Genomic DNA, 10,496 nt, shown 5'->3' on the forward strand with positions numbered 1-10,496 from the left:
CCCCCCCCTATTTTGGAATGTTTTTAAATGTTTTTAAATGTTTCCCTTTGTAGGTGCCCCTTTTTAGTTGGTGCCCCCCCCCCTATTTTGGAAGAGGCTCCACCGCCCCTGCATTATGCTACTTGGTGATGATGCGGTTTTTGTTCTGACCCAAAAAAAGTTTTTACTCATTACGCCACATGATCTACATAGGATTATAGAGGATTATGTCATATATATATATACACATGTATATAATATGTGTGTATAAGGAAAGAGAACCCATTTGCGTTGCTATTTCATTTTCATCGTTGCTCCTTTCTGCTTTCTTTTGTTGGATTAATTGCAAAGGTTGCATAAACTGTCCCGGAAACCGAGCCCGGCTCTGTACGCCAAATAACACACAATGTCATTTCATTTCATTTCATGTATTCATTTATTCATTCAATATTATTCTGAATGCATGATTAAAGCAGTATAATTAAAAAATATAATGAAGAAATATAAATTTATTCTAAACAGAACTGGCCAGGGCTCCAAGATAAATGAAGATTGATACATTGTGAGCCCTGACAATATTATTGAAATACAAGAAAGAAAGAAGAAGAAATGGGGGGGGGGGGCACAATATATACTTGTACATGTATTTCAAATTGAGTTAATGTTTTTGATAAGCTGCCCTACAATTTTGTTTAGGAAGTTCTTATTATTATTAAATCATTCATTTATTGCAACCATAAGTTGGATTTCATACAGTAAAAAAGGCAGGCATATAAATGGTTCACAATATAGTTATATGTATATATACTTTGTACAATAAAACTGTATAAATTGACACTTTAAATACATAGATATGAAAAGAAGAAGAAAAAAAAACACTCAAGAGCAATCGCATTTAAACATAATTAAAAGGTACATAGGACTTCACAGGACCAATAATCATATATCAACTGACATCAACGTATTGTCCAACAATTAAAATTGAGAAAGATTTTGAAAGAAAGAGAGAGACAGTAAACCCAAATTGAGTGGTGGTATAATGCATTATCCGTATTAAAAATATATATATATATATCCAGTCAAATTCAATTGGTATTAAATTTGTTCTCTTTTTCTTTCTTTCGTCGCGACCGCGTGCCGAACAATATGTTATGTGCTGTCAGTAAAATATGATTTCCATAATTTTTTTGTTGGTTTATTTACGTTTTCATGATCAAAACAGTATGTCCATCACGCAATAAATTGTTATAACCCAGAATTAGTGAATACGTTGGATTCACAACTGGCATGTCCTCTAGCGACACCAGTCTATAGTCGGGGCAAAAATCGAAAAAATATCAACTGTGAAATCGTTGTATACACAAGAATATAAGGGGATTTATTCATAATTTTTGGTGGGAAAGGTTTGCATAAATTATCCAGGTAAGATTTTGCGCTGATTGACCCAACTCAAACTGTTTTGGTCATTTGGTCACTCAACCCAGGTGATGTAAATGGGTACCTGGCCGCTTTAATCCTTGAAATGCTAGAGCACCGTAATGGTAGCCGCGCTAATTAAGCTAGGGTAATAATCGGAAGCGCCAGGAGTGTCAAATCTGACAGACATAAGCGCTATACAAGAACCCACTATTATTATTATTATTATTTCGGCCAATTTTTTGGCCAAAACTGACTATTATGTTCACTTTGGTCAGGGATAATTTCTTTAATCGTTATTATCATCAAAGGAGATTTAATGGGAATATTTCATGTAAAGATGTGCCCTGATGCTATAGAAAAGAAATGTCGAATGGAGGAATGGACCCCCATCAGAACAAATATGGTCAATTCGGTCACTTTTTTGGCAAAAATTACCATGTGTATTTATTTTTTTGTCCAGAATCAGGCTAAATTTCGGCAGACAGAATAATTTGATGCGTGGGTTTTGACAACTAAATCAAATATGAAAATGCGCGCTGAACAGAACAATCGATCGCATTGAATTAATTTCCACAGTCAGTTTGGACCGCTTTAGTCACTTCGATCGGTGGCTATGGTTTTGCTGCGCTGCACTGGTTTAAAGATGTCGACCCGCGAGCTGTGACGGAAGGCAGGTGAGGGCGCTGTTAGTTGTGAGGACATACTGTGTATGATCGAATCTCTTTGGTGAATCCATCATAATTTATACACTGGCGTAGCTAGACTTATTGAACAAGGGGTTGTCACAAAATCAAAGAGTCATACTTTATTTGTCTATGAATAACACACACATGCACGCGCACCCACGCACACATACTAGTTACGTATAATATTTCCACAAGTTTAAACTTGCACATTAGCCAAACTAATGTGTAAATAGACATTTTGAAAGAAGGTGGTGCCAATCCGCCTTCAATAGCTAGGCCGATTGGCGAGTTTGACTCATCTACAATGATATTAAAAGCAGAACATGATCGCAAATTGTTTATCGTTTTACGATATTTATAGAATGACATTGACAATGCCGATGATAATTTATTTGTGGGTGTTGTTTAAGGGCTCAAAGTCCATTCACATGCACAATACAAAGGTTCCAGATCAATCATAGAGTCAATAAATTACTGAACTGAACAGTATGAAAGTTAAAGGTTCCAGTGACTTTGTATGATCTTTTGGTACTACGCACGTGATCCCTCTTTGGTCTATTTCAAAGAAGCAAACGATTATGATTGTTATTTGTTTATTCATCTATATGTCTTTCTATTTTTTGTTTTGGGGGGGGGGGGGGGGAGGGGATGTACTCTGACATACGACATAATTATGCTCAGGTATTATTTTCGTAAAAGATATAGGATTAGGGATAGGATCGCAACTGGGTCCAGGGTTGTTTAGTTAGGAATACGGTTTGTGTACAGGAGACAGTCGAGGTACTTTTCGCCGGAACATGCGAGGTGCTGCCCCACATACCAAGTGTAATTAGGGAGATAAAATAATCGCCAAAATAATGTGTAGGCCTATTGAACTACATAATTATCTGAAGTACCGGTATATACGGCACCACAGCATGTAAATTAATATAAAAATTATCAATTTGAGTTGAAGCAGTACATGATTATGTTGTTGATCCAATTCTCACCACTGTCAGTGAATTGTACCATGTACCAACACGCCGACCCTCGATTGAAAATATTCTAGCAACACCCTGACATTAACTATAAGTACCCAGTCAAGCGTATATTGATATTGTTATACCACAATTACGCCTGCACAGATATAGCATAATAACCTAGATAACATGAAAAGACGATGCTTTGTCGTGAGGCAAACACTATAATGATATTTTTGTAACCACCACGCCAGACTATCATAAACTCGTTGCAGCAGAGCGAATGACAAATTTCGATTTACATGATTTTACGTAGTCAATTGTTTCAAAATTTCTTCATTGCGCAACTCATCTTCGAGTCAAGAAGAACTACCGGATGCGCAAGGAGAGCCTATACCAGAACAAGAAGAAACTAAAGAGAGATTTAGAACGAAAACGGACGTCCAAGGACAAGGCCATTTGCTGCGGGAATGACAGATATCTGTGACTGCAGGTGCCGTTCAATCTGGCGCTATAATGCAACATTGATGCTTTGAGTCACTGAGACAACCAGTTCTTTTGTCCTGAAAGCAAAGATGGAAAAGTTGACTGTCGTTTTTGTGATTTTCTTAATCAGCACCATCGGACTACGGGCCATCAGAACCTTCAGTATACTCGGGGAAGAACTCCTCGTCAAGTTGGACACCGATGTCCGAACCATAGGAAATATTGTTCATCATCATCATGGATTCGCTACCGTTTTGGGTAGGTATATATCACTCGGCTGCCATTCATTAGAGTACGTAGACAAAGAAAGGGGGAAGTGCGGGATGGGGGGGGGGGGGGAGTGGAAGGGCGATTTCCCGTCCAGTGTTGAATTTATAGAAAATTGTTGGCAGTGTCAACACATTTTTTGTCGCCACATCAAATCGTATAGGCAATATTGTGAACCTATATTATTTCTGGATGATTCGTTAGCATACAGGACGGCTAATAATTAAGGGCGACTTAACGAGTTGAGATACTACGACGATGGCAGAGGTGCTTCTTAGGACTGGTGCCCTTCTAATGTATTCTTCTTAGCTTTACTTATATATGATATATCTCTCTATTTTTATGACAGGTCTTTGCTACGCTTCCGCAATAGTGGCCATAGTGGTACGCATCTATAAATCTCCATACGTGCGGACTTATTTCATCGGATGAGGGATCCGTGGCAGTTGAACGATTGCGGCACCATCGCGGCTAAGGTACGGGTGAAGAACATTGCTCGTCCAGGAGGTCACCGGAAAGAGGAACGCAGCCTCCTTTCAAGAGTGGCCTAAAGCAGTTGGACTCAGAGCATCAATGACGAAAGTTCTTTAGTCAGCGAACAAACACATGAAGCACAGCATAAAAAATTATGTCTGAAAACATTGCTCAGACCCAACTAAACTTTAGTTTGAAATTAATCGCAAATCTTAAACCGTTCCATGTCCACCGAGGCACAGATCACTCACACCAGAATCGATAGAAGAGTGTACAAACCTCGCTCGCAGCAAAACTCGTGGCTCACCTGAAAATTACTCGGAACTGCGAAACATCAGAAAGCCTTCATAATTTATTATCATGGATTTCCCTTATTTTAATTAAATTTCAGACTGTAATGATTGAAGGAATCACAATTGATTCGTAATTTAAGACGCAGGCCAGGTGTAGAAAGATGTCGATTTAGTTAGATTTTTTCACTTTTTATCGACTATCGTTACACTTGTGTTCCTTTTAGCGACGAAAATACTGTAGCACGTCCACATGACGTTTTTCAGAGTTTTTGTTCTGCCTTAACTTTGCATATAACCTAAATTTTCATTAACAGCTTATGTTATTAAAAATGTATATACATGTCAAACTTTGCTGTGTTAATCTGTACTTTTGTTATCATAATTATGACTTTTTAGATACAATTTCTTGCTCATCGAAACATAGAACATTATTGTTAGGAACGGGTTTATTCATAACATTTCTATACTTTGTCTTTCAATGAGCAAAATCATACTTCTCCAATTACTACATTAATTTTCAGCCGATGAAAGATAGTTCTCGGCTCTACACGTACCCACGAGCACTCACGCACCTTATCCCTTATTTCTTTGCCCTTTCCCCCTTAACGCGCATACACGCACACCCACACCCACGTACATGCACACGCACACACACGCGCAAACGCACGCACAAACTTAAAACACTGCTATAAAATAAAGTACGTAGAGTAGAGTACGTTTTGTTTTGAATAAATGTATTCGGTAACATTCATTTTCATGTTGAAGTAATAAGGTAAAAATGGCAACAACCGTTACAAATTTGCCAGCAAGATTATCAATTTCATACACTAACCGTGCCAACCGAATTATTAACTTTAAACCTGGACTCAAAATCATCCTCAACCCTAATCATGACCCTAATCTAAATCTCAATTGCAACCCAATCCGTGATCCTTTGCCTTTAACGAAATAAAGCCCGGTGGAAAATCACCGTCGCAGGAGCAAGTTAGGGAGCACCAACCGCATATTTCATAATTATTATGCAACCTACTCGCATAATTATGATTTAGCAACATCGATTTAACCTATTAATTTTGGTCTCGTTTTTTCCTCATAATTATGAAACCCGCTCTGGTATTGGGAAGTGTGATTGTGGCTGATTAAACTCGTCTCCATCAGTCTCCATCAGTAGCTACTCAGCTCGCAGTTTGCCGATCGGTCTACTTAGTAGCAATACTCGGTATGTAATTTGGAGAAATCTCTTGGCTGTCAAACGTCGAGTGTAGCTGTAAGATTGTTATGCTTGGCATATTTTGATAAGAGGATGATGACTACAGAAGGTATATCGTATAAGGAATGATAGGAGGGAAACGAGAAAGATTTAAACAATAATAATCACTTATTTTGACAACATTTTAACATCTAGCAGTGGACAGGAATTTGCTTTGAAAAAGTAAGAACTGACGAGTGAAGATCACGTAGGTGGTGGTTATTTTACCTGACTACTAAGAAAGCATAAATGCTTGATAGTAAGTAACCAGACGGCCGACGGCTTTAGGTCCTCTCCTAGAGACCTGGTAATGAGGATTAATGCCTCGGAAAGACACCTGATGACTTACAGCCTTATTCGTATTTCCCCTATATGGCGAAAAGCTATCAATATCATATTTGGAAGACTTGCACTGACTTCTCGATTGGAACGATATGTTTTTTAATTACCTGACTGGTATTTACCTCTTCCGATCCGGTAAGTCTTTAATGCAGCTTTACAAACCATAGTAACTCCAGACTCGGACTCTCACATGCTTTTTCATCTTGGATGGCTTTAAGTCCTGTTGGAAACTCATTATCTACCAAAATGGAGACCACTTCTGATCTGTTTACATCAACTACAACTTCACCAACAACACTGACTTCAGTCGCGGTCATACATGCTTTTTCATCATGGACAGACTTCTTGATAGCCGCCATCGGCGTCGTCGTCATTACCGTTACGGTGGCGGGAAACTCCTTAGTGATCGTTTCCTACCTACAAGATAACCATATCCGAAGGGTTGCAGGTAATCAGTTCATCCTTAATCTATCTATTGCAGACTTGTTGGTCGGCTTGGTATCATTACCCTGTACCTGCAGAATCTTCTTCTGAAGCGGTGGGTCCTAGGAGACATCTTCTGTAAACTCTACACCACTTTTGATTACTGTGTCGTCAGCGTCAGTGTGCTGACTGTGATTTACATCAGTCTCGATCGCTACTGGATCGTGATGAAGAAATTGGAATACAAGTCTTTCCTCACAAAAAGGAGATCGCAGATTATGATCGTCGCAGCCTGGCTTGTGGTCGTGCCTGTCATATCAACGCTCATGCTATCATGGTCGTCGATACACGGAGAGTCAGAACTGTACGTACTTGGAACCTGTACCGCCCAGATAATACATAGTCTCCTCGGTTCTCTGATCATTCTTGTTCTACTTATCGTAACCCCTTCAGCGGTTATTCTGTTTCTGAATACCTCTGTTTTCATACGCATCTGCATACAAGATAGGCGTTTTGGAAGGAACAATAAAAACAAATATATGAGCAAGAAACAGGCTTCTCGTTTACAGGGCGCCTTTGACGATGGTATAAAAGATGGAGACATTGTAAATCGAGGTGGAGCACCTTTGTCCATTGATGGCTTGGGGATTCGCAGATCTACGAGTTATAAAATTAGCCATGAAAATAACCTTGTGCAAAGTAAAGGACATACGTCTTACTTTGATAGAGACAACGCAAATGGTCAAACTGGAATGGTTGTAAATGCCACCAACAAGCGGGCGTTCGCAGAATCTGAATTGGTAGCCGATGAAATTGGAAGAAGCAGTCAGCTTCGTAGTGACATCTCTGCTGCACATTCTGCTGTTGAACAAGAGGACAGTAATATATTAGCAAAACCTGTTCGATGCCATTCTAGCGATGTTAGTAAAACTGTACAAAGTGTGAATGGAGTGTGCTACAGTAAATCTTTCTCTGGACTACAGGATATCTGTTGCAATTTCTGTGCGGATTGTAACAAAACTCCTCAACCTCAGGACATAAAAGATAGGGAAAGACGTTGTAGCGTCATTAGTAAAAGGGTAGAAAAGATGATGGTTCAACAGGAATCAACTGTTCATTTTCGCGTCCACCAAACGCGTGAGCTTTCGCGTGAGCTCTCCCGAACGCAACATGCTGCCTTCATGCTCAGCTCCCTACTCCTTGCCTTTGTCGTTTGTTGGACGCCATTCGCTGTGAGTCGTGTCTATGGTGCATTTTGTGGAGGGAACTGTCTGAATGCTCTGACTAAAGATTCGACTGAGATTCTAGTTTGGTTGAATTCGACCATAAATCCAATTATTTATGCGTTCACGAATCCAAGGTTTCGGAAAAACTTCATTCGTTTGCTGAGTGTAAAAAGATGTTGCCGAGGTTCCCAAAATGACGCGACTGGCTCCAGACGAGCCAATGTTTCAACAAATAGAAGTTAACACAAAGTTCGACACAAAGTTCATCTAGTTAATGGGTGGACAAAGTAAAAGGGCCAGTTCGTGGGAAGCATTGTTGTGCATCGGTGAAGGCTCCTATACGCTTATACGAGAGGTCCCAAGTTCGACCCTAGCTCGATGCTTACATCCTTGGACAAGGTGTTTTGCCCATTTGTGTCCCTCTCGACACAGAGGTAATAATAATCGCAGAGCCTGCATGAAGTGCAACAACTTTAATTACCTTACCAGACTCAGCAGTCAGTGCAACATTAGTGTAAGCCAGCTCAAATCCATCCTCGTGGAAATATTGGTACAGCCACCCCCTTCAGTACAGTCGATACCAGAGAGATATCATTACCTGGAGGGGCAAATTAGGATATCTTTATGCCTCAACATCGAATTAAACATCGAAGTAAAAATAGCAATGTAATGTGCGACAGTCCTCCGCTTGGCTACCGAGCAAGAATATAAAAATAGAAGAATAACATACTTGATTTTTTGGTTAAAGCAAAATGTGTGACCTATATTGTTCTCTCCCACCTTACTCGCTGTGGAATTAATCAGGTTTAGAGGGAAGAATCGCTATCACATCAGATACGCCCTGCATTTCTTCCTGAATAAATTTGGAAACTGATTCAGTAGCTACTTTCTTGCAAGCTGAAGACATCACATCTGCCCATCAGTGTAATGTAGTTGGCGGGATCGATGGGGCGGAAGAAAGAAAGGAAATGAACTATAGTCAAACCTGTGTATAGCGACCGCCCAAAGGAAGCACAAAAAGTGGTCTTTGTAGACAGGTGGTCTTTGTAGACAGGTTCCTTAAGTACATGTTTCAATGAGAAACCATTTTCAAGGGAAACAAAAAATGTGGTCCTTGTAGACAGGTGGTCACTAAAGTAGGTCTGACTGTTTATATAAATATATACACAAAATACCGTGTATACGAGAATGTATTTGTTTAGAAATTGTCCAAAAAAAGTGGATGCAATATGCTTAAAGAAGAAACGGAGGAACCTTAATACGAAGATGAGATGGTGTAAAATGGTACATGAAACGACGGAGGGATATAGTCATTAACCTCCTGATGGGCATCGTTTTCTTAGAGGTAGGGGCATTTCTCACGTGGATTGAACATTTTGTTCATTGTAGGAGGGTTTTTTTCTGAAGGAACATGTGCCCCTTTTACGCTCCTCGTTCTCTTGCATTTGTAACGGAAGATCTCGTTGTTATGTATTACTTGGGACAGAATAAAAGAAGATCTTTAATTTGGGTGAAAATAAGCATTTATTTCCATTGAGCGATTGAACAAAAGACTGTTCCACTGAAATAAGGTAATATATTGTTATACAAATAATTTACTCTTTACATATTGCAATTGCATGGATAAAAATCACTATGAGGGCAGTTATAATTATGCGCCATCAAAGTCGCTTTGAATAAGATCCTGTCAAATCACTGTCATATACAAATTGAGCACAATTCATTCGAGGTAATTATTATCATCATTATTGTTTTACATAGAACGTGTTAGTCAGATCTCATTAAACCTGACATAATATAGATTTTGTATTCCCATGGCCTCAAGTTGTTGAAGGTTGCAGCAAAATTGCATTTCCAAGCTTATAAGTCGTTTCTAATTCTGTCTCTTTATCTTTCCCTCTCCGTCTCTCATCTTCCCCCTCTCTCTCTCTCTCTACCTCTGTATTTATTTCTCATTTTCCTCTAGCTCTCATCTGGAGATGACTGTTTATGCCAAGTTCTGATGTGCGTGGATATGCGTTCCTGTCTCTATTTATGTGTTTACTGCCAAACGCTAGCAAAATTCATCCTAGTTGGGCATGTATAATTATTTGCCAAAAGTGGACGAACATAATAATTATCCTATACTGTTGGGCACTTTGTCACAGATTTCTCTTTTTGGTTGTGTGAACATGTCAATCAAACTTAATCATAATTTTGATGTTGATACATGCAGTTGACCCAATGTGAATTGTATGTTCTAATGTCGAACTGGATCGACCAAATCAATTGATTAATAATATATATATATATATATATATATATATATATATATATATATATATATGATATTTTTTCCCCTTAACATGAGAGTAATTATAATCGTTTCATTATTTTGATTAAATATAATGTTTATTGTTATTGTATAATATGTTAAGTGGGGGCACGCTATACAAGAGTCCTATCTCACACCCCGGGGCAACGTGTGTGACACGTCCGGTTGTAGCAACTACTCCGAAGATTAAGATGCATTAATCTTGATCTAAGGAGACACGAACGAACGAATATTACAAGTCTTATGATTTTTCAGGTTCCAACAAAATGAAGTTTTAAAGCTTCTTGGTCGTTTCTAAAAATGGAGCAGAAAAGTAGAAGATTTGAAAGCAGAAGAATAAGCACTATCGTTGTGTCCATGTCACTCCCCCCATGCCCTC

Source organism: Strongylocentrotus purpuratus, unplaced genomic scaffold (assembly GCF_000002235.5).
Source record: "Strongylocentrotus purpuratus isolate Spur 01 unplaced genomic scaffold, Spur_5.0 spur5_scaffold_6, whole genome shotgun sequence".
Classification (NCBI taxonomy): domain Eukaryota; kingdom Metazoa; phylum Echinodermata; class Echinoidea; order Camarodonta; family Strongylocentrotidae; genus Strongylocentrotus; species Strongylocentrotus purpuratus.